Source organism: Sus scrofa, chromosome 4 (genome assembly GCF_054392235.1).
Source record: "Sus scrofa isolate SSC_HxYL_T2T_F1_AM1 chromosome 4, Sscrofa_HxYL_maternal_Yorkshire_Landrace_v2.0, whole genome shotgun sequence".
Classification (NCBI taxonomy): Eukaryota; Metazoa; Chordata; class Mammalia; order Artiodactyla; family Suidae; genus Sus; species Sus scrofa.
Window position 1 is genome coordinate 20,533,028 of NC_139386.1, and position 23,197 is coordinate 20,556,224.

At 42.5% G+C, this 23,197-nt stretch overlaps 1 protein-coding gene and 1 long non-coding RNA gene across 7 annotated transcripts in view; both read left to right on the forward strand.

Moving 5' to 3' along the window:
• SAMD12 (sterile alpha motif domain containing 12) overlaps nt 1-23,197 on the forward strand; it is a 427,734-nt gene that overhangs the window by 293,498 nt on the left and 111,039 nt on the right. The window lies entirely within an intron of this gene.
• On the forward strand, nt 437-7,085 carry LOC146403712 (uncharacterized). The gene is made up of 2 exons (XR_014843461.1): nt 437-1,825; nt 3,323-7,085. It is a non-coding gene; the product is annotated as an uncharacterized LOC146403712 (long non-coding RNA).

The following is a 23,197-nucleotide window of genomic DNA, read 5'->3' on the forward strand; positions in this document are numbered from 1 at the left end:
CATATGGAGGTTTCCAGGCTAGGGGTCTAATCAGAGCTATAGCTGCCGGCCTACACCACAGCCACAGCAACACCAGATCCAAGCCTCGTCTGCGACCTACACCACAGCTCACGGCAATGCCAGATCCTTAACCCACTAAGCGAGGCCAGGGATCGAACCCACAACCTTATGGTTCCTAGTTGGATTCATTTCTGCTGTGCCATGATGGGAACAAAGGGGAAGGTATATAAGATTACAAAATAATCAAGTTATATTAAGAAAAACCTACCAAAATCATTCTTCAAATTCTGTACTAGAGCTATAGAGATGAGGCACTCATCACGACTTTCAAATTATGGTAGTTGTTACTCTTGCTATAAATCCTCTCATTTAATGCTTTGCTAAAGAAACACCTCTGTAGTTCTAGTACAGAATTTGAAGAATGATTTTGGTAGGGTTTTTTTTTTTTTTTTTAGTATAACTTGATTATTTTGTAATCTTACATATTTTCCCTTTTGCCTTTAAAAGCATTCTTGGGAAGGAAATCATAGGCTTCCCTAGACTGCCAAAGGAGTCAAGAACCCCTTCCACTGACCCTTTCTATGTTGTAACTTTGGTCCTTTTTCCCTACACAACCAGATTTCTGAAACAGTCCATATGGATTGTCTGTACTTTCTTTCATCTCATTTACTCCACAGTTGACTGTTTTCTGGTTTTTCACCTCCAACTTCTTTTCACAAGACGGTAACTCTAAGGCCACTGGAGCCCTCCGAAGTTAAAGGACTGCTATTCAGTACCTCTTTTTCCCGACAGCTATAGACTTGTGCCATTGTGGGTCCCATTTTCCTTCAGAGGACGCTCTCTTGCTTTAGCTTCAGCAAAATCACTCTTCCTTTTCTTACCTGCTTTGCAGGGTCTTCACCAGCTCCTCTACTAATCACTCCTCAAAAAATAGTTTTCCTAATGCTCTTCTTGGGAAAGCACATCTACTCCTACCACGTTGCCTGCACCTAAACACTGACGATTCCGATCCCAGCCACTTCTTCTCAGCTTCATTCCTGAGCTCCCAGCTGTCCAGAAATAATTTTCACCTCCATAGCCCAGCGCGTCCTCAAATACATTGCTTCAGCCACTAAACCTGCTCTTTTCTCTTGCATCCACATCTTGCTTATGGACATCCATCTCTTCTGATCTCCCAAACTAAAAACCTTAGGGCTGCCTTCAACGGCTTCCCCACCCTCCCTCCTGCTTCTCCTGAACCAGCAGCTCCCACTGGTCCATTATGGAGGAGGTGGAGTTGACATGGCCCAAGAATGATGTGCACCACTGGGAGAGAAATGCATGTCCTAGGTACAAGGTTTATGAGGTTTATGAGTGCAACAGCAGTTTATGACCCCTTGAAAACTGCTCTGTGGTTTTTATTTTATTGGGATATAACTGACATAGAATACACACTGTATTGTCTCAGGTGTGCCCCATGAGTAGGTACATGTCTGTGTCGTGAGATGATCACGAGGAATCTGGTTAACATCCATCCCCACACACAGCTAGCTACAGGCTGTTTTTTGTGTGATGAGAACTTTGAAGAGTTGATGTATGATTTTTAACTCTCTTTCCCTGAACTACAACTTCCGCCAGAGGTCTGATGGCTAAGTTATGACTTAGAATTCCAATTTTAGGAGGTCCTGTTGTGGCTCAGTGGAACAGAATCTGATTAATGTCCACGAGGATGCGGGTTCAACCCCTGGCCTTGCTCAGTGGGTCGGGGATCCGGCATTGCCGTGAGCAGTGGTGTAGGTCGCAGACACGTCTCGGATATGGTGTGGCTGTGGCTGTGGCTGTGGCTGTGGCTGGCAGCTGTAGCTCCAATTCAGCCCCTAGCCTGGGAACTTCCACTTGTTTGGGTGCGGCCCTAAAAAAGAAAAAAAAAAATCCAGTTTTACTGGTTTTCCTCTCTTTCTCAATACGGAATATGTTGGACAAATAGGCCACATTCCTCTGCCCGTTGTTGCATCCGCTCCTTCCCTTGCTGGCCAAGGGCTTCTAACTTTTTCCTGATTAGAAGTTCCTGAGGAAGTTGAGGGTCGGGAAAGTTCTGACTTGACCAATACTGTCTTAAGTCCATCCTCGCTCTTGAGGGCACACAGGTATTTACTCTTTGATGGGTTCTTCAGATGACACTCCACCATCCCCTCGGCTGGAGGGGACTCACCTGTGTTGCTTTTGATGAGAGCAAATGCGTGTGTACCCTCCTACAAGCTTGTGTTCCTTCACCCCACAGTATTTCAGCAGTGTGTCAGCTTCTTGGTTTGAGTTGTGTCTTTAATCTTTTTTTTTTTTTTAATCATCTTTTTAGGGCCACACCCATGGCATATGGAAGTTCCCAGGCTAGGGGTCGAATTGGAACTGTACCTGCCAGCCTATACCACAGCCACAGCAATGCCAGATCCAAGCCAAGTCTGTGATCCACACCATAGCTCACAGCAACACCAGATTCTTAATCCACTGAGCAAGGCCAGGGATCAAACTTGCGTCCTTCTAGATGCTAGTCGAATTTGTTTCTGCGGAGCCACAATGGAACTCCGTGTCTTTCTCTGTTCAGTGGCCTCTTTGAAGAGATGGTCCCACCTCCACACCAGCTGTCTCACGCAGACAGCCCGGGTCTGGTCCAGGGGAAATGCGTCTGTAGTCCTTGCACAGACAGATGAGGGCAGGCTGTCTCTCGCAGCTAAATCTTTTGTTTAGTCTGCCATCAGGGTAGTTGGCGAGCCACACGTTCTGGCTCGTGAGCTGTCTTCCTTTGTCCCCCAAGTTCCCAGACACACGTCAAGGTGTTTGTGAGTTCCCGCAAAGCCTCCTCACTAGACTTGGAATCCTAAAGCAGCCCTCCCTCCCTCCCTCTTCCCACAGGCAAATAGAGGCAAGTCAGAATGTCAGGGATTCGTGCCCAGCTTTTTTATGGAACACCTCCATCTAAAACTTTTTGGTGGAAGTATACTTATAGAAAAGCACACATATATTAACTGTACAGCTCACTCGATTTTCACAAATTGAACACACCCTTGAAACTAGTACTGGGATCAAGAAGTCGAAAATGGCCAGTATCCAGAAGCCCCCTTTATGCTCCCTTCCAATTTCTACCCACCAAGGGATAATGCTATTCTAAATTCTGCTATTGAGTTTTAAGAGTTCTTTGTATATTTTGCATAACAGTCCTTTCATAGATGTGTCTTTTGCACATATTTTCTTCCAGTCTCTGGTTGGTCTTTTTTTTTTTTTTTTTTCTTTTTTACATTCACACCTGCAGCATATGGAAGGTCCAAGGTTAAGGATTGAATTGGAGCTGCAGCTGCTGGCCTATCCCACAGCCACGGCAACACCAGATCTGAGCCACATTTGCGACCTGCACCACAGCTCATGGCAACGCCGGATCCTGAACCCACTGAGCGAGGCCAGGGATCAAACCCGCATCTTCACGGACACTATGTGGGGTTCTTATTAACCCACTGAGCCACGAGGGGAACTTCTGATTCTAAGTTCCAATAGTGAAGATTAGCATCATCTGTTTTTGTTCCTCATGTCGCTAGAATCATTCACTCTGTTACTCGTTGCGTGTGACTCCCTTCCTTCAACATTATACTTGTGGATGAGTCACCTGTATCACCACCTGCAGTTTTCGATGGTTTATTCTCATTGCTCTAAATTGGTCGCAGTGTGAACATATCACAATTTAACTCCGCATTCTGCAATTCATGCATATTTGGGTAGTTTCCAGTTTGGGGCTACTCTATAAAATGTCCTGCCTCTGGATTCTCAGATGTATGTGGGTACATAAAACTACCCATTTCCCTTGGTGTGTACTAGAGCCAATTTTAGTAGGGTAGAGTATGTTGGTTTAGTTTTCTAGGGCTACTGTAACAAGGTACCAAATAGTGGCTGGCTCACACAACAGAACTTATCTTCCCGTAGTTCTGGAAGTTAGAAGTCTGAGATCACCGTGTCAGTCGTGTGGATTTCTTCTGAGACCTCCTCCATGGCGTGGGGATGGCTGGCTTTTCCCTGTATTCTCTCATGGGCTTTCTTTTGCAGGTCTCTGTCCAAATTTCCTCTCCTTGCACGAATACTAGTCATATTAGATTAGGGTCTACCTAGTGACCTCATTTTAACTTAATTACTTCTTTAAGATCCTACCTCCAAATATAGTCACATACTGGAATACTAGGGTTAGGACTTCAATATATGGATTTGGGGGTGGGGGAGGGGCACAATATAGTCCATCCACCTGTGTTCAGCCTTAGTAGGTTTTTCCAGGGTCTCAAAGTGGTTTTATCAATAAACACTCCCTCCAGGAATGTGTGAAAATTCTGGTTGGTCCACACCCTCGGCAACACTTGATACTTTCTTTTCAAGACGTCTTTAAACATGAGTTCCCAACCTTTACATGGGCTTGATAGGATGGAGGGGCTGAGAGAATGAAACCAGCTACACCCCTGTTTTGCAAACTGTATGTGGCTTGTGCAAGGCGTGTGACATCTTTGGGATGTGGCTTCTGCCATCTTCACAGGAGACTTCATTCTCAGAACATGTTACTCATTCTAGAATCTTCGCTCACTTGTTTGGTACATCATTAGGCAGAAGGGTAAGTTGACAGGGCCAATGCCTTCATTGCATTTTTGAAATTTGACTGTCTCTCCCCAAGCTGCCCTGGCACTTTGAGCTGACTCACACCAAAAAGAAGATGGTACCAGAAATCCCTTAGCAGTTAAGAGCTCTTCATTCTAATGTTGGGGCTGCAGCTCTCAGGATGAACCCCAGTAATAACATCTCTCAGGGGAAGTTGATTCACTGGAGGTGGCTTATGATCTCGATGGCAGTGGCTGCTCCCCTGCAGCGTAGCTCCTGTCCCTTCCTCGCCCCTCCTCCATAGCTGGACAGTGCGCTGGGGCCTTTGCACCATCTTCTGTAAAGGGAGGCTTCGGGAAGGACTTTTCCTCACCTTCTGATGGCATTTCAGGTATATACACTTCTTTCCAAAATAACTATTTTAGGAGTTCCCATCACGGCTCAGCAGTAACGAACACGACTAGTATCCATGAGGATGTAGGTTCAATCCCTAGTCTCGCTCAGTGGGTTAAGGATCCAACGTTGCCATGAGCTGTGGTGTAGGTCACAGATGTGGCTCAGATCTGATGTGGCTGTGGCGTAGGCCAACAGCTGCAGCTCTGATTTGCCCCCTAGCCTGGAAACTTCTATATGCCACAGGTGTGGCCCTAAAAAAGACAAAAAATAAAATAAAATTATTGCTCCAAAATTTCTATTTTAAAATATATATCCAAATCCACCAAGGACCCACATAGGAGCAATAAGTCTCATAATACCTTTCTTATCTCCTGCCCCAGGATCCCATCACTGGTGCCCAACTTATAACAAAAATGCTTAGTTTGCTCTTGGCTCAGAGAGGATTCTTCATCCCACAGATCTTTCCAAAGGTTGGAGTGATGACTCTCTCACCCCCTCCTGGAAAACACCAAACTCAGGAATTTAAGAGAAATAGAGGAAACTATTTATGCAAAATACAGGAATATCCTATAATTTTAAGGATAAATATCTAAGCACATCTATATTTGGCATGATATCTTGATCATGTGGTAACTTCTTTCTTTTCTCTAGGTGCCATAGTTTTAAATTTTGAAGACAGGAATAGGACTTTGCATATTGTTACTTTCTTTCCTTCCCTTCTTCCTTCCTTCTTCCTTCCTTCCTTCCTTCCTTCCTTCCTTCCTTCCTTTCTTTCTTTCTTTCTTTCTTTCTTTCTTTCTTTCTTTCTTTCTTTCTTTCTTTCTTTCTTTCTTTCTTTCTCTGTTACTTCTTCTTCTTCTTCTTTTTAGAACCAGTGTTCCAAGCTACAAAAATTAGTTGGGAAGTTAGCAGCATCCTCAAAGAGCAAATAGCAGTGGTTCCATGAAAACATATCTCCATAAGCATGAAGCACTAGGCCAATCTTTTTAAAACTTCTGACCATTAAACAGAGGGAAAGAATCTGAGAGACTAAATAACATATGGTTATGCTCGTAAATGTGGAGACAGGGACATTGTATAAATATGTACATTGAATTAATCTAAGTTTATTTTTCTACTTAACTGCATGAAGAAGAAATAAAACATCCAAAGGTTTTTTTTTTTTTTTTTAAGATGTTTCTTTTAGGAAAGAAAGTTATTGGATGTTTGGCCCAGAAAAATGAAAATTTTTATTCATGCAAAAGCCTGTACACTGATGTTCATAGCAACTGTATTTATAATAGCCTAAGACTGGAAACAGTACACATACCCTTCGTTGAGTATAAGGTTAAATGAATTGTGAGACATTCATCTATGGCATATGGGTCAGCAAAAAAAGGAACAAAACTATTCATACATGGCAACAGATCAACTAGATCTCAAGGGGGTTTTGCTCAATGGAAAAAAAAAGAATGTAAATAACATTAAATTATAGAGATTATAGAATTGAAGGACAGATCAGTGACTGCCAGGGATTAGGGGTGGGTGGTGGGGGTAGAGGTGGCTATAAAAGTGTAACTCAAGGGGCCCTGTGCTGATGGAACAGCCGTGTATCTGGAGTATGGTAGTGGTTACACAAAGCCACACCTGTGATAAAATCACACATATGCCTGTGCATGTGAAAGTGATGGACCAGGGAGTTCCCGTCAGGGCTCAGTGGTTAACAAACCCAACTAGAGTCCATGAAGATGCAGGTTCGATTCTTGGCCTCGCTCAGTGGGTTAAGGATCTGGCATTGCCGTGAGCTGTGGTGTAGGTCACAGACGCGGCTTCGGATCCCGTGTTGCTGGGCTGTGGTACAGGCTGGCAGCTACAGCTCCAATATGACCCCTAGCCTGGGAACCTCCATATGCCACAGGTGTGGCCCTAACAAGCCAAAAAAAAGGGGGGGGGGGCGGATGGACCAGTGTCAGTTTTCTAGTTTTGATATTGTACTGAGGTCATCATGCAAGATGTTGGCACTGAGAGGTGCTGGGTAAAGGTACACAGGACCTCCATGTACTTAAGTCTGCCACTGCCCCTGAATCTGTAATCATTTCAAAATAAAAGGTTGAGAAGTTCCCTGGTGGCTCTGTGGGTTAAGAATCCAGCATTGTCACTGCTATGACTTGGGCAGTATTGTGCAGGTTCACTCTCTGACCCAGGAACTTCTGCATGTCCGAGCGCAGCCAAAAAAAAAAGTTGGAAAAAAAAGAAAGCTGGTATGTTTTATGTCTTCATGTTTCCATTGGCAGACGAGTCATACTCTCCTACCTTTAAATTTAGATTTGATTTGATTTGATAGAATTTATGGATTAAAATGATGCAGTAGACAGAGAAAAATGCACAAGATGTCAAGCCTTTGTTCCTCTTTAAGGGGGAGAGTAAGAGCCGTAATAGGGGCATTTGAAAGTGTTTGGGATTATACTTTCTTTTAAATTTATTTTAGCAAGATTAAAGACAAAATCACCTCCTGAGGAAACTTCATTTTTAACTTCTTTTATAAAACTTCAGAATTATTCACCAATATGGGACCCCCTCTTTTCTTCCTTTCCCTCTCCCTGCCTTTATTTATATGTATATACACACACATATGTGTGTATATTCATGCCTTCACTCATATAAGAAGTAAAAAAAAAAAAAAGAAAAGAAGCCACATTTGAAATGAAGATAATTGCCAAGTTAGTATCAGGAGTGGAAATCTTTGTGAATTTGAGCATTTGTTCTTCCCATTAAACCAGGGGTAAATATTTCAGACTTAACAAAAACAAAAAAAAAATGTGGGAGTTCCTGTCGTGGTTCAGCAGTAACGAATCCAACCAGTATCCACGAGGACGTGTGTTCAATCCCTGGCCTCGTTCAGTGGGTTAAGGATCTGGTGTGGCTGTGGCTGTGGTATAGGCCGGCAGCCCTAGCTATGATTTGACCCCTATCCTAAGAGCTTCCATATGCTGTGGGTGTGCCCCTAAAAAAGAAAAAAAAAGACAAAACAACAACAACAACAACACATGCTATCGATGAGGTCATAAGAGATTTTCCTTAAAAACGTGTGTAAGTTGGGGAGTTCCCGTTGTGGTGCAGCAGGAACAAACCCGACTAGTATCCATGAGGATGCCGGTTCAATTCCTGCCCTTGCTCAGTGGGTCAAGGATCCGCCGTTGCCGTGAGCTGTGGTGTAGGTCTCGGATGTGGCTCAGATCCCGAAGTGTTGTAGCTGTGGCGTAGGCCAGCAGCTACAGCTCCCGATTTGACCCCTGGCCTGGGAACATCCATATACTGAGAATGTGGCCCTAAAAACAGAAAACAAAACAAGTTTGTAAATTGATCTCTCCACTTCACTTCTACCCCCAGGTCTACCTTCTGCCCAGAGGAACAGTATTGCTCTTTGGAATCATTTACCATAAATCCTGTCTGCTACCCCAAATACTTCTGGTATAACATACTTTCTATTTAAAAAAAAAATAGAATGAATTCTTTATGAATTTCTGTGTATTTCTTGATAAACATTGGCACTCTCTACTTGCCCACAGAGTCACTGCAGCTCAGCACCTACAGGTACAGAGGAGGGAGGATGGCCAGTCTCACGTGTCCATTTTGGAGAAATTCCATAGCTTCTGCTTTGGGCTGGGCCACGTGGAGAAATATAAGTGATGTAAAGCCAGCATATCTTCTCTCTGCTTGTAAATTAGCACATTATCAGCCAATTATTTCATTTTTTTCTCCCCGCTGTTCTCTCACCTGCATCCCAGCAGTGTTTTGAACGAATGTGTCAATACAGAGGCATAAAGTGATTTAGATTCTACATAAATTTCTAGTTGAGGTGCATGGATGTTCATGACAGAAAATATCTCCCTTAAATCCCACAGAAGACATGTGACAAGAAGGAAATCTCTTAAATATCTCCATTAATAGTTTTATACCTCTGGCTCTTAATACAGGGACAATGACATGCTTAAGGTCTGTAGGATATAATCTACTCTCTGTGGCTGCAAACTCTAACTTCTTTCCACCAGTTTGGTTCAGTCATCTCAAAATAGGACAGGTAGTAACATGGGAATATTATTATTTCATTTAATACCAAACTAAGGTACCTAAGTTTCCCTGTGTTCATTCTGTGACCATCTGTGAGTCTGATCTGGAAAGAGCAGGAATTTGAAGTTAGCCCAGCCTTTGAACAGAGCTCTGATTATTTTCTTTTTAGGGCCACACCCGAGGCACATGGACGTTCCGGGCTGGGGTTGAATCGGATCTGTAGCTGCCAGCCTACGTCCACAGCCACAATAATGCAGGATCCAAGCCTCATCTGCAACCTTCACCACAGCTCACAGCAGTGCTGGATCCTTAACCCATTGAGCGAAGCCAGGGGCCGAACCCATGTTCTCATGGATACTAGTTGGATTTGTTACCACTGAGCCACCATGGGAACTCCCCAAGCTCTGATTCTTATTGGACATGTTACCTTGGACATGTTATTTCACCTTTCTAAACCTCAGTTTCCCCTGTTATTACACTTTAGGTATAACATTGTTACCGTCAAAGTTGTTATATGTAGAAAATACACAGAGCATGTCTTCCGTGGATGTTCACTCAACAAATGGTTTTGTAGAAGCCGAAGCGGAGATGGTCACGGTCGGGGGTGGGAGCATTTATAGGGGGCAGGGAGGAGTGCGTACATTTAACAAGGAGAAAAGACTAACCAACATGAACCCGTATTTGAAGATAACATATTAAACGTTATACAGGTTCCAGGAGTTTAGAGAGCAAGTCAGAGGTGAGGGTGAGATGGTCATGCAAATATGCAGAAGGTGAGGCTTGATCTGAGCCTTTCGGGATGGTGAGGATGGGCGCTATGGAGGGGGTCGGAAGGCCATTAAAAGAAAGGTGGGGAGTTCCCGTCGTGGCGCAGTGGTTAACGAATCCGACTAGGAACCATGAGGTTGCGGGTTCGGTCCCTGCCCTTGCTCAGTGGGTTAACGATCCGGCGTTGCCGTGAGCTGTGGTGTAGGTTGCAGACGCGGCTCGGATCCCGCGTTGCTGTGGCTCTGGCGTAGGCCGGTGGCTGCAGCTCCGATTGGACCCCTAGCCTGGGAACCTCCATATGCCTCGGGGGCGGCCCAAGAAATAGCAACAACAACAACAACAACAACAAAGAGACAAAAAAAAAGAAAAAAAAAAGAAAGGTGGGTAACGCCGGCTGGATCGGACAGATGTTGTCTGTGAAATGCTGAAATGCTCAGAGAGAGGCATCCTTTAGGGCAGTAAGAAACGAGGAGAGACAGGGCAGTGGAGATACAGTGTCGACAACTGTGATTATGCAGAGGGTGTTGTTATATTTGATTCAAGAGCAAATCAACAGCCAAGAAATGGGGGCAGGAAAATAGCAAGATGAAAGTAGCAATTACTGAAGATTAACCTAAGAGACGTGTGTGAGGAAAGAGAGAGAACTCTAAATGGTTATGAACATAATCCAAAGATGAGCAGGTGAAAGTTTGTGAAGGAGTAGTAGTGATTCTAGGAATGACAAGGACGTAGCATATTGCTGGCCATTTCTAAGGCATGTAAGACTGAGGGGGCCACCCGGTTTCAAGCCCAAACATGAGGGGAATCATAGGGTGGTAGTAAAGACAGAAGACAGAATACCCGAGAGAAGACAGATACTTAATTACCGTTTGGACATACTAAGTCTAAGGTAAAAGTGTGATATAAAAGCAAAAAATGATTGACACACTTGGGGGCATATGATTGTAGGTGGCAAAGGGAATTATCTGGGGGAGAAGCCTTGTGGTCAGAACCACAGAGGCGGGTGTATGAAATCATGTGAGAAAGTGGTTCTCTCAGAGAGAGAAGATGAAGAGCTGAGAAAAGAAGAGATTTTCACAGAGGGAGGGTCCTGGAGCAGAGATAGGAGAAAAAAGATAAGCCAGCTAAGAAAACCAAAAAGGGGAGTGTCTTCTGGTGACTTAATCAGAAATGAGGCCCCTACCTTGATTCCAAGTGCACGGGATCCTCAGAATTCATTCCTTCTTTTCAGTCTAGACCCACCTCAGAGTAGATCCAAAACTCAGAGGAGTCCAACATAACTTCTTAAAGAAAAGCTCTGAAACAGGAGTCAGCACTTTCTCTACAGCTTTCACAAAGGATTCTGTGGTACATATTTTGTGCTTTGTGAGCCAGACAGTTTCTGTCACCACTACTAATCTCTACTGTCACAATATGAAAGCAGCCAGAGACAATATTAAATGAATGTGTGTTTGACTGTGTTCCAATAAAACTTTATATATAAAACAGGTGGTGGGCCAGATTTAGCCCACAGGTCAGGGTGTGCTGGGCCCTGCTCTAGAATGTATACAACCCCAACCACCGACGATATCCTAGGGTGTTGTTCCACAGTCCAAGGAGAGACAGAGCAGCTGCCATATCCAGATTCTCCAAGTTGTATCGTTTGTGTTTGCAGTACCACACTTTGCTGTGTCACTTCTTATAATAAGCAAGATTTGGTATATATCGAAAAGATGTCTTAAGCTAGTAGGAAGAATCAGAACTTAGTTAAGGTGCCAGTCACCACAGATGTAATGAAATGTAAAATATTCTATTCCCAACCAGTATGCCATGCTGCTTTAATTCATAGAATATGTAATTATTTGGGATTAAAATTCTGATACATCAGTCTAGTGGCAAAACCTTAAGTGAGAACAGACAAATGTGCTCAGTCTGCTTACTTAACAATTACTGCTCTGAGAGTAATAAATAGTGCAAATTCTTAAGTTCTCATTATTTTAAGCATGCTACTTTGGGTCCTCCCATTCAATGTCTTAAGAAATCTCCGTGTTGGCCAAAATCAGTTATCCTTCCACTGGGAACTGAGAGCCCTGATGGACCTTGGATTCCTTTAGTTTATACTGTAAGCACATGAGCTTCAGTGACCTCTTAGTTTGTCCACAAATATCCTATTGACCACTTTTTGACTATATAATTGCATAGGCAGGAAGTTGGGTTAATATTTCAAGGAATATTCTACACCGCTTACTACAATATTTGACACACAGTAAAAACCAGACTATTTGAAAAATGTCAACCATACCCTCAAGAGTCAACTTTTTCAGCTCTATGATAATGTTTTCAATGACTCAATAAGACAACTAGTAGAGTTCCCTGGCAGCCCAGCAGGTTAAGGATCCAGCATTGTTACTGCTGTGGCTTGAGTGGCTGCTGTCACACTGGTTTGATCCCTGGCTGGGGAACTTCACACCATGGGCATGGCCAAAAAAATAAAGACAATTTAGTCATATATTTTCTTTTTTTCTCTCTCCTGAAATACTTTTATCTTATAAGGAAGCAATGGCATAGTAGAAAGAGCAAATATTCTGAACGCTGCAAAGTGCATTTGAATTGGGCCATAGATGCCAGGTCCTGTTTCAGATTCTTTGAACAATTTGTTAAACCTCCCTGAATATATTTGTAAAATGAGCCAAATCATTCCCACTTCATAGGACTATTGTGAGAATTAAATGAGTTAATAGAGAGTAGTTACCATATTGTTGGACTAGTAAAGTGGTTATTCACATCAACATGCACTAAATTTTTTCTATTATGTAAACAGGCACTATTCTAGACACAGAAGGTACAAAGATAAAGTACAGGAGTTCCCTTTGTAGCTTAGCAGTAGCAAACCCGACTAGTATCCAGGAGGACGTAGGTTCGATCCCTGGCCTCGCTTAGTGGGTTAAGGATCCACTGTTGCCGTGAGCTGTGGTGTAGGTTGCAGGCATGGCTCAGAGCTGGCATTGCTATGGCTGTGGCATAAGCTGGCAGCTGTAGCTGCAGTTCAACCCCTAGCCAGGGAACTTCCATATGCCACAGCTGCAGTCCTAAAAAGACTGATTAAAAAAAAAGAGAGAGATTATTGACCCGCCATCAACAAACTCTCTGGTAGGGATATCAGTCAGGGTTCAAAGGCGGGGAAGAGAAACCACTCTGGCTGTTCTAAGTATAGAGCGTTTAATGTAGGGAATTACAAATTGTTGAAAGGGCTAGAAGTTCAAGCTTTCTACTGAAAGTCTAGAAATGACTCTCATACACTATCAATCTGGCCTTGCAAGGACAGCCACACTGTCTGCCTCAATATGGAAGGTGGGGACTCAGGAGAATAGCAGGGAAATCATTGGAGTCAAGTGTACCTCACCTTAGCTGTCATTCAGAGATTAGGAAACCCCATCATTGCAACTGCCTCTGAATACCCTTGAAGTAATGGCTGCTTCTGGGAGTTCTACCCAAAACAAACAAACAAACACACAAACAAGCAAATACAGTGCCCCTACAGCTGGTGATACACAGCCACCACTTCATTTCTTCTACCCAAAGAGTAATTTGCCAAACTTAGCATCTAGCTGCAAGGGAGTCTGGAAAATGTAGTTCTTAAGCTTTACAGCCTCTGCAGTACAGTAAAGCAAACTGGAAGCAGAGTAGCATAGATACCACGTACCCATCACTGTAGAGGGACAAACAGATAAATCAAGAATATTATGGCTGAGGAGTAAGTGGAATAAAAGGAGACCACACTAAGTAAAACAGCAGCACAAAGGCAGGTATGAATTTTTTCAAACTAGAGAGGAAATAGCTGGAGTTGAAGGATGAAAAGAAGCTAATGAGGCAAACAAAGAAAAACATTCAGAGCAGAAGAAACAGCAAGGGAAAAATCTTGGTATACTTCTCCCATTCTCCTTCCCAAAAGTGACAACAAATTCCTTGGGTTTGAAGATTCACTTTTCTTTAAGGAAAGTTGTAGAAGCTTCCTTCAAAATTTTTCTTTCAAGGATTTTTCTTCCTTCAATAATTATTTTTTAAATAATTTCCATGGTTCCTGCTACCAGGGAGTAAATCCATGTGTAGAGAGAACGGGTGTCTTTTGTTCCATGGATACAGGGCTCTGCTGAGTGTCAGGAGCATAGCAGGGACTCAATAAATAAGAGTGGAATTAATTTCCTTAGGCATGAGCATAAATTGTGATAAGCTGAGATAATAAATATGGAAGTGATGTCATCAGAGACCCAAGAGCTAAGCAGTGGTGATAAGGGATGCCTTTATGGAACTTTCCAGAGAGTGTGGAATTCTAAGCAAAGAGAATTTCGTAAGCAAAAGCCTATAGTTTACATAAGGATAAGACACACTCAAGGATTATGGCTTAGTCATACGTACAGTCTGATTTTATAGGCTTCTGGTTATATAAGGAAGTCCTTGCATTCAAGGCTAGAAAAATGATTGGGGACTTGGGAAGGATCTTATCCTTGAAGCTTTTGTAGCCCCTAGAATTGTGGTTTGTTCTAGTCTAACAGTAATCCTTGAATGCTATTGACGATTTCCAGAGAGGTGACAATAATCAGAATGATTTTTAGGGACATTCAACTAGTGCTGTGATAAGGAGGGTGCAGGGGAATACAGGGAGACCCTTGGGGTGTGCTAAGAGTTCACCACTGTGCCATGGAAGAGTCTGAACTGAATTGTACTGGAGAAAGCATGAAGACACTCTCACATAGCAGTATATTCCCTTTTAAAATGCAGTGAGGTTTTTCAAATTCCACTATGAAAAGCAAGCAACATAGACTTTTCAACATCTTTATTTTTGATGGATTTTATTCACACACATTTAGCTAGAGAATAATGTGTGATGGCACTGATGCCCTGTAGGGGGTAAGTATTGCTCGTGTATCTCAGCGCCACCCTTTAGTGGCGCTGCTGGGTTCAATTACGTAATCTCCCTGAGCCTCATTTTTTTCCTCTGTAAAATGGAGGTGAAATGGCATCCCGTGCCCAGGGTAGTGGTGGAAGTTAAGTGAGAAAGCCCATGTAGAGCGCTCTGCCCAGTACCTTGCATATCATAAGTGCTCAGCCAGTGTTATCATTGTTGTCATTAGTGTCATCTCCATCACCATCACCGAGGGATGGGGGTAGGCAGTGTACAACAGTGGAAAGAGGAAGAGTTTGGAGCCAAGCAGACTGTACCAGTCAGATTCCTGGCAAGAAACCCATGTAACCCTCAAATGGAGTGACTTGGAAGAGAATTTACTAAAGAAATAACTGTATTTACAAAGTTGTGGGCAGGCCGTAGGGAAGGCGAGGGGTAGCATACTGCCTCATCCTAATTAGGAGGAGAAGGGTACCAGCTATCAGCCTTAGGCTGGAAGAAACAAGAAGAGAGAATAATTCCAGGAACTTGGGAGGAGACCGTCATGTGGTAAGAGCTGCTGACAAGAGCTGTGGCCTTTGGTCAAGGATGCAGCCTGGAGACCTGCAGTGCAAGATGCCGGGGAAGCAGTGCCTTGAACTCACTCTCCTTTCTCCCCGCGTCTCCCTCCAGTCCTTCCCATGGGCAGGACCAGCCCACCTGGGATACAGTCCATGGAGGGCAGCGTCCAGGAGTACGGAGCATGATAGGGAGGGTATGGAGCAAAACTGGAGGAGTAAGTAGACTGTATCCAGCACGCCCGCACACACAACCAGCTTTGAAGCCGTTTTGTAACTTTAGGCAAATTGCTTAATTCTTCTGTGCCTCAGGTTGCTCACTGCAAAACAAGTGTGGTGACGATAATTATGCAGGTTATCAAAAGCGTAAACTAGGTGATGTCTGGAACATGCCTGGCAGGGCCTCTGGAACGTAATAGGCATCACTTACCCTGTGCCAGCCCCGCCCCCAGCGGACAACAGCTCTCTACACGCGGGGCTGTTTTATAACCTTCCTGAGTTCCCCAGGAGCCCTATCTCTCCTGACATGGTCCAGAGACCCTGTGCTTTAGAGACACCTGGGGGTGTTTTTGCAACAGGCAAGTTCACGGCCCCCACCCTATAGTCCAACTAAATCATGAGCAAAAGGGTGGGATTCCTCATTTCAGACACGTTCCCCCACATGATTCTTGTGCACAATAAAGTTTGGAAACCACCGTCCTAGACGTCCGTATTTCTGCTTGACGCCCACTTGAGTGAAGTATAGATGAGATTCGTCTGTACTTGGCAGGCTTTAGGTACAGTTACAGCCCATCGGCCCTGGGAAGAGGGGCTATGAGGCAAGGACCCTCACGGTCTGTCTTGCAATGTGAGTCCATGCTGAGTCTCTATTTTGCTGGCTTTATTAATACCTGAGGAACAGTGTTCCCAGGCTTTTAATTAAGAATTCTCTAACATCTAGACTCTAATCATTTTCTAGGTTGGATATGGGCTTAGCAAGTAGCTGGATTGACCCCCCCCCTCCCCGCTCCCATACACACACACACACCTTTCAGGGAAAACTTAATAAACAAAGCAGAAGCTGTTAAAGGGAATAAAGCCTTTGAAAACTTTGTAGATGAGTCTAGGTTAATTCTGAGTATAAACAGGAGGAGGCCAACACTTAGAATAAGATCAGAGGATCAAGGACCTCACTTTAATTTAGTAAGGAAAGGTATAAGAAAGTTAATCAGCAATCCGAGCCAGACATTGAGCTCATGATTTGGGTCCTGAATTTGTTAGAACTCAGATTGGCTACAATAAAGAGACGAGAAAGAGCAGGGGCTTAAACAAAAGAGAATTTTGGAGTTCCCACTGTGGCTCAGTGGGTTAAGAACCTGACATAGTGTCCATGAGGATGAGGGTCAGATCCCTGGCCTCCCTCAGTGGGTTAAGGATCCAGCATTGCCTCAAGCTGCAGTATAGCTCACAGATGCGGCTCGGATCTGGCATTGCTGTAGCTGTGCTATAGGTTGGCAGCTGCAGTTCTGATTCCACCCCTAGCCCATGAACTTCCATATGCTGCAGGTGAGACTGTAAAAAGAAAAAAACTAAACAAAACAAAAAAAGAGGTAGAGAAAGAGAATTTTATTTGCTTTTCATGTAAAATTGCAGAAGTAGGCAGAGCAGGGCTGGGATGGCAGTTGTTCCCCACAGAGTTTCAAGGACTCAGGCTCCTTTGGCTTTTGGTCCTGCTCTTCCCCTATGGTGGACCACATCCTCATGTACCAGGATGGAATGCCAGTTGTCACATGCATGTGCCAAACCACAGGAAGAAGGGATGAAGGTACAGAGAGTATGGAACAGTTCACTTTTAAAGAAGGTGTGGAATCTGCCACACAACGCATCTGATTACACTGCTTTGGCCAGAACTCATGCACATGGCTGCACCAAACTACAAGTCTAGCTTGGACACAGAATCGCAGCTAAATAATCTATGAAATGATGGAGGATGACATGAGAAAAAGAATGCATATGTGTGTGTGTGTGTGTGTGTGTGTGTATAAAACTGGGTCACTTTACTATACAGCAAAAGTTGACAGAACATTGTAAACAACTGTAATAAAAAAAGTTAAAAATTAAAAAAAGAATTGGATGAGGTACTGGGACAGCTAGATGTCACCGCCATCGGTTTGCATCCTGAGAAACTTTGGATCTTCTTTTCCCAATGGGATGGTTCTCAGTCAGGTCCCAGTCAGGAACTCAGAAATCACTTCAGCTATATTTAGAAGAGGGAACTTAATGAAGAGAATTGGCAGCACAAGTGTGAAAACGAGGAGCCGGGAGGTTAACAACAGTGGGGAAGCTTCTACCTCCTCTGGGGCTGGAAGGACAAAGGAGGAGGCAGAGTTGCCTGGCAGAACGTGGAACCCCAGTGGGCCATTCCAGTGGGAGCTGGAGCCAAGAGGTATAGCCCCTGCTCACGATGCCACCAGAAGCAAGGTGATCCAGGACAAAACATTCTGGCCATTCCCTTCTGCTGCTGTTCAGTCTCCTTCTCATGCCTCATATTGGCTAAAACTGCCCAGAGACCAGAGGGCAAGGGTGTCTGGGAAATGTAGTTTCATGCAAACAACCAGCAAAGGAGAGTAAAGGATAGACCTGAAGGCAAACAGGTGACTGGAGCAGCACCAAACCCATGTTGTGGATCAGAATAAATTGCTAATAATCAACACCTGGCTAGACATTATTTCTGGATGAAAATTTTGAAAAGCAAAAGTCTCCTGTTGAAAGCAGGGACTCAAACAGATCTTTGTACATCAGTGTTCACAAGATGACTATTCACAATAGCCAAAAAGTGGAAACAACCGAAATATACGTCAACAGATGAATGGATAAAGAGTGTGTGATGCATATAACTGAGTATTATGTAGCCATAAAAAGGGGATGAAATTCTGACACATGCCATAGCCTGGATGAACCCTGAAAACATTATACCAAGTGAAATAAGCCAGGATACGAAAGAACAAATGCTATGTTACTTCACTTGCATGAGCTACCTAGAATAGGCAAATTCAGGGAGACAGAAAGGAGATGTTACCTGGAAACAGTGGAGAGTTGATTAATAGGTACAAAGTTTCTGTTTGGGATGATGAAAAAGTTCTGGAAATTGATAGTGGGCATGGTTGTATAGCATTGTAAATGTATTTAATGCCCTGAATTTTATATTTAAAAAATAGTTAAAAGACTAAAAATTTTAAGAAAAAGCATAAAAAATAATAAGGATCCTTCTGCTTCCCAAATGTGTGTGGTGATGGCGGAACCCTTTATGAGGAAGATGAATGTTGGTAATGAGGAACAGAAGCTGTCTAACGGACAAAAACAATGGGATCAAAAGACCATGAAGATTTCAAAACCCAAACTCTGTTTCTAAGATTTGTTGTGAAGTTTCAGTAACACTTTTGGGGTGGGGGGCGGGGAGACAAATGGTCTGTCCCCTTTTCCCAAGCTGAAATTGGTAGGCAAAGGAAAAACCAGAGGTTTCCAGGTAGAAGTAGATGTCACCTCTATCACATCTATGGATCATCCATCTGAAGACTTGGAAAGAAGTCTCACAAGGGGAAGGGCGAACCCAGGAAGACTACCAGGGATCTTTTGAAGAAGGGAAATAACTGGGGAAAGATTCCATTTCTGGGTCACTTGTTAACGAGGAATGGCAGAGGTCAGGATATGCTCAACTATGAAAGCAGCTCAGAAATGCCCCCGAGGAGAAGCACTGGAAACAGTTGCTGGCTTTGGCACCCAGGATGGCAACTGGCTGCTTCATGAAGGCTGTTTCTATGAATGGAAGGGGATCCTATACTGAAACCGGATGTGAAGAACAGTCTTTTCTGCATGTCTCCATTTGCTGGCCCAACAGAAGCGGTAAACAAACCGTATTCCCAGAACTACGCTGACAACATTGATGATGGCGGCACACAAATTAGGAGGTAAACAAAACGCCATGTTAATTTCAAGCTCCATTAGAAACACAGGCGGGGGGCGGGGGAGCCACATCTGCCAAATAGGGTCAAAATAAGGGAAAGGGACTGTCTTTTTGAGATCCTAAGAAGGTACTGCCAACATCAAAGACATGAGAAGAATCTGTTTCCTCCTTCATTTTTGTTAATCATAGAATTCCCTTGAGAATGTTCATGTCTCCTCCTAATCCACTATATGAGGCGATGGCGTATGAACTGCACGTTCTTTCTTCTGGACAAGGAAGCCATAAAATGTTTGGAGCAGAGCCATAAAATTCCATTCCAGAGCTGTCTTCTATTTTGTCTCTTGGGTATAACTTTTTTTTTAAAGAACCTCCAATAATGTTTATGGCTTTGGTATAATGCATAAAGATATTCTTCTGAAGACTCCTAAACATAAGTTGTCGCTGATGTGAACTTGGCATAAGAGAGTCTTGCCTAAAAGACCCTCGGCCCTTCAATCCCTTTGTAAAATGTGTTGCATGCCCCAGATCAAGTCCAGGAAACACACACGTGTCTTTCTCTTGGTTGCTTGTGTTGAGGGGATGATGCACAAATCAAAACAGATATTCCTCATTACTTCTTTTCATGTCATGCAGTGAGCGTTCTGAGTCTTTGATGATGGATGAGTCCTTATTTGTAAATTCCATGCCATATGTATCAACTTAGTTTCCTTCCAGGCATTTTGTATTAATGAGCATCACATATGGCTTTATAATGTTCTGATACCAGATGCTTAGTTGTTCTTTGATTCAATCTATGCAGGAAGAAAAGATGTATGAGAATGTCACCATAACTTTTTGGCTGGGTAATCGGTCAGAAGTTCCATCCCACCTGGTGGCAAGGGATTGACAGTGTTGATTTCTCAGGCTTCTTTCTCTGGATTTTATGATCCTATGATATATTTTCCCACAGGTATTAAATTTGAAGGATCAATCTCTAAATGCAGTCAATTCCACCCTCCTTCCCCTAAAACCAAATAGTTTTTTTTTTTTTAAATACACGTCCATATACACACATATACATTTCAAGAATAACAGAGAATGTAAATAGAGTCATTGCTAAATTACACTACTGGCCTGAATTCCAGGTATTAGTTACAGTGGAAAGTGAGAAATCGTAGGAGACTCTTAAAATCAGAATGTAGATTATGGCTTAAATTTAATTGTCTTGCTCATGGCACCAGGCAGGCTGTCACTTAATTATTTTCAGTTTATCTCTTTTTATATACCATCTCTTATTCTCCAAATGTTTCATCTATGCCCTTCACGTTTTCTCCAGCTCTTTGAGATCAGCGCTAAGGTCACACAGTAGATACCCAATAAATACGTTGTAAATAAATTGAGAAGCAAAGGACTAGATGAACATGGCTACAGGTTCAAGATGCCACCCTTTACATGACAAGATGTAACCGAAAAATTTAGGAACTCCTGAGGATGTTCCCAGTTCTTCCGTGGAAGGCATTAATTTTCTCCTCCTCTGGGTTCCCTGGATAATGTACAAGTTTAGGAGTTCCCTAGTGGCCTAGTGGTTAAGGGCTCAGCATTGTCACTGCTATGGTGCAGGTTCAATCCCTGGCCCAGGAACTTCCACGATCCACAGGTATTGCCAAAATAATAGTAGTAGCAGTAGTGGTAGCAGTTGTTGTTGTTGTTGTAATAATATACAGGTTTAACTTTTCTCCCTCTGGTCATTTATCCTTTGAATCCACCCCAGTAAAAACACTCAACTCTATGGCACTAGAAAATATTTTGAAGAGCTTCACCATATTCCAACATTTGTGTATTTATATACTTATTTTATTCTTGGCCTTCCCTTGAGCTTTTAAAATTTTGCTTAGTTTCCGCTGTCATTTTCTTTGTGTGCTGTCTTTTTCTTCTTTTTGACAGGTACCTATTTTATTTTTTAATTTAATTTTTATATTACATCAAAGTATAGTCGATTTACAATATTGTGCTCATTTCAGTTGTATAGCAAAGTGATTCGGTTATGCCTTTGCATGTATGTATTCTTCTTTGGATTCTTTTTCCATATAGATTATCACAGAATAATGGGTAGAGTCCCCTGTGCTATACAGTAGGTCCTTGTTGATTTTTTATTTTACATATAGTAGTGTGTATATATTAATCCCCAACTCCTAATTTATCCCCCCCCCACCTTTCCCCTTTGGTAACTATAAGTTTGTTTTATATGTCTGTGAATCTGTTTCTGTTTTGTAAATAAGTTCATTTGTATCATGTTTTAAAATCCACATAAAAGTGATACCATATGATATTTCTCTTCCTCTGTCTGACTTCACTGAGTATAATTTCTAGGTCCATCCATTTTGATGCAAATGGCATTATTTTGTTCTTTTTTATGGCTAATATCCCATTGTCTGTATTTACCACATCTTCTTTGTCCAGTCCTCTGTAGATAGACACTTAAGTTGTTTTTACTATTGTAAATATGGCTGCTATAAACTTTGGGGTGTATGTATCTTTTCAAATTATGGTTTACTCCAGATAAATGCCCAGGAGTAGGACTGCTGGGTCATATGATGGTTCTATATTTATTTTTCTGAGGCACTTCCATACTGTTCTCTATAGTGTTCTTTATATTCCCTCCAACAACATAGGAGGGTTTCCTTTTCTCCACACCTCTCCAACATTTATTGTTTGTAGACATTTTGATGATGGCCGTTTGACCGGTGTGGGGTGATACCTCATTGTAGTTTCGATTTGCATTTCTCTAATAATTAGTGATGGTGAGCATCTCTTCATGTGCTTTTTGGCCACCTGTATGTCTTCTTTGGAGAAATATCCATTTAGATCTTCTGACCATTTTTGACTGAGTTTTTTTTTTTTTTTGATAAAATGCTGTATGATATGTTTATATATTTTGGAGATTAATCCCTTGTCAGTTACTTTATTTTTCGTTGCAAAGATTTTCTCCAATTCTTTGGGTTGTCTTCATTTTTTTTGTGGTTGTTTTTTATGGTTTCCTTTGCTGGTAAAAGCTATTAAGTTTAAGTCTCATTTGTTTATTTTTGCTTTTAATTTTCATTACTCTGAGAGGTGAATCAAAAAAGATATTGCTGTGATTTATGTCAAAGAGTGTTCTGCCTACATTTTCCTCTAAGAGTTTTATAATATCTGGCCTTATGTTTAGGTCCTTAATCCGTTTGAGTTTATTTTCGTGTATGGTATGAGACAATGTTCTAATTGTATTCTTTTATGTGTAGCTGTCCAGTTTTCCCCAGCACCACTTATTGAAGAGGCTGTCTTCTCTCCATTGTATATTCTTGCCTCCTTTGTCATAGATTAATTGGCCATATGTGTGTGGGTTATTTCTGGGCTTTCTATCCTGTTCCATGGATCTATATCTCTGTTTTTGTGTCAGTACCATACTCTTTGATGACTATAGCTTTGTAGTGTAATCTGAAGTCAGGGAGCCTAATTCCTCCAGCTCAGTTCCACCCCCCCCACCCCCCCAGCAGGATTGCTTGGCTATTCAGGTCTTCTCTGTTTCCATACAGATTTAATTTTTTTTTTTTTTTTTTTTTAGTAAATGGGATTGTTTCCTTGATATCCCTTTCTGATCTTTCATCATTAGTGTATGGAAATGCAAGAGATTTTTGTGCATTAATTTTGTATCCTCCAACTTTACCAGACTCATCAATGAGCTCTAGCAGTTCTTCTGGTAGCATCTTTAGGATTTTCTATGTATGATATTGTATCATCTGCAAATAGCGACAGTTTTACGTCATATTTTTATTCGTGTTTTCACTCTTGGCAGTGTTCACACTTGTAACACCTCTCACATGCTAAGGGTCCTCCACCTTGATTACAGCTTGCTCATTCTACCCATCCTGTGGCCCCACTATATTTCGCTCTTTGCAGTTCCAAAGTTTCTCTTTAAGTTTTTATGTATCTTTGTCCCAGCTTTTCACTCCCATGTCAACCTATTTGATTCTGCATCTAATT